General features: G+C 31.0%; 1 protein-coding gene across 4 annotated transcripts in view; it reads left to right on the top strand.

The window, feature by feature from the left end:
- FOXP2 (forkhead box P2) overlaps positions 1-2,500 on the top strand; it is a 456,482-nt gene that overhangs the window by 178,061 nt on the left and 275,921 nt on the right. The gene's annotated exons all lie outside the window — the stretch shown is intronic.

Genomic DNA, 2,500 nt, shown 5'->3' with positions numbered 1-2,500 from the left:
CATATGCAAACTTAATCTCTTCTACTTTGCCTCCAGTGTGTAAGCCAAAATCAATTTAATTGGTAAGCATCTGGGAACTGATTTTCCAAAATGCTGAGCACCTCTTTTAAGCTGTTGGATGCCTTCAACACCCACTCATCTCTGTAAATTAGGCCCCAATCTCAGCACCTTTCAGGATTTCACCTTAATTTGTAAATATTGATTATTTTTTTTTATTAGCAACACCTGGATTTGATTACTGAAGGGAAAGTAGTGTCACTTAACGTGAAACAGTATAAAAAAGCAGATTTGGTAGAGAAACGTATATAATAGTATACCTAAATTACTCAAATTTGGGCCTCTGAGATAACCCAGGGCATAGTGACTTTTAAAAGTTAGTTGTTCTTAATGCTAAAATTAAAAAGTTTCACTAGGTACTTTGGCCATTAAATATTTGCAGTAATGACAGAAAGTGTGGAAAAATTAAATAAAATAGTTATGGTTGAAATCTGAGAAGTTAAGACTCTGACATCTGTTCGTTCTTTCAATTGCAAGTGTATTTTATTTTAACAGCTGAGCACTTACTGTATTACAGTGTGAGGAAATGTATTTTTCAGTGCCCTCTAAGTACTTAGTTGTCTTAAAACTATTTCTTTTTCACATTTTGTATTATTTTCATATGAAAAGCAGGTCATCACCTTTATTTAAGAATTTGAAGTTGTTAGTGTTTAAATATTTATTAAACTTCTAAGAAATAGGTCATTTAATATGTAAAAATGATTTAAAAACCAAATTTAACTGTAGTACTTTATACCACAAAACATATCAATAGAATAATATGCCACTTACACTCTACTCAAAGCAGCAGCCCTAGATGTTTGCAGCTCATTTGTCCATATAGTCACAGATTCCAGTAGATAGCATTTGCAAAGACCACAGAGAATAACAATTGAAGATGAAAATATCCAGTAGAGTATTAATAAGAGACAGGTTCTGAGGGGACAGGCTTAGAAGTGACAATCTTTTCTTCAAAACTGTGATTATATCTTAAATAAGCAGACAGGCAAAGTAAAACTATGGGTACACTTAATAGGACTCAGGAGGCATTTTATGATAGGGTCTGCACCATAGGATTTAAATACCACCTGAGTTTGGTGTATAAATCCTTCTACAGAACATGTTGATGTAAAATGTAAACATGGAATGTGATCTCCTTTAGGTGATTTGCATATCTTTGTACTACATTTCTTTGTATTCCCCCCTTAAATGTTGTTTAAAAGAAAAATGCAAGCTGTGTTTATTGTTACCATTGTGGTAACTTTCTAGATCAATACTTTTCTTATGTGAATTACTTACTAGACAGATATTTAAAAGTACAATAAATCTGTACTCATTTTTCTTTATTTTTTTTTATTTTAATGTGCACTTGCAGAGATCCAATGTCCTAATGTCATAATTTAGTATTCTTTTTTTGGCTTCCCTGTGTTACCTTAATGTGAGCCTTAAAATAAACTCATTGTTTATTGTGGTTCTGTCTCTTATGTGTAAGTAATAATGTGAAGTGCTGTTACTTTTAACATGAGTATATTTTTTGCAACTGGACAGTTAGTTAAAGTGTTGCTAATACATCAGAACAGGTAATTGAGCAAAGCAGAATTAAGAGATGAGCTTTTCAATTTGGCATGAATATTTACTGGGTAAAGTTAAACATGATGATTGATGCTTATATACAAGGAGCAACTGAGATTACTTTAAATTGCTTAATAAGATACGACTGATCACTTAGCTGAAACATCTTTTTCGACGTTTGATCAGAAACTGGTAGATTTACGTAAAGTAAACAAAGTTAAAATATCAGTCTCCATTGAGGCTTTTGTGTGGAATTTTTTCTGGATTTTGGACAGTCCTGGTTTTGGCTTGATTAATTATATTGCTGTGATGCTTATATAGGATTGGGAAGTTTGAGTTAAACAAGACAGTTATTCTTCATCCATGTATCAAGACAGATTGAAAGTATTCTATAATATATTGTTATATATACTCGATGATAAATGGATTGGGTACTGTCACTAGTCATCAGGTCGGCTTTAAAGATATATGGCTAGACTGTAAGCAACTTTTTATCCTAGTGCTGATATTTATCAACCTGTAAATATTGTTAAAATAAACATATATTTTTAATATTGAAAATGTGATACAATGCATATAACCAGTTCAAAGTTTTTTACTTATTTAAATTTTGTGGTGTTACCAGAAAATTAATAGCCAAAAAAGTCATACGCTTATTTTTAATCTGTTAAAATCTGTTTTAAGTACTAGAATATATAATACATGGAAATAGCATATTTTTGATTAAATACATTGACAAATTACTCTGCATTAGATGTAGAATTTTATTTTGATATTAGGTTTGTAGAATTAATTGTTTGTGTCAGTAAGGTCAATACAGTTGCTAAAAATGTGATTGCTTTACAGGATAGATTTGAGCTTGCATTTTGAGTATTCATTAAGTCAATTCCAC

The sequence above is a fragment of the Chelonoidis abingdonii genome, chromosome 1 (assembly GCF_003597395.2).
Source record: "Chelonoidis abingdonii isolate Lonesome George chromosome 1, CheloAbing_2.0, whole genome shotgun sequence".
Classification (NCBI taxonomy): Eukaryota; Metazoa; Chordata; order Testudines; family Testudinidae; genus Chelonoidis; species Chelonoidis abingdonii.
Note: the sequence above shows the minus strand (reverse complement) of the source record. Positions and strands in the feature narration are given on the sequence as shown.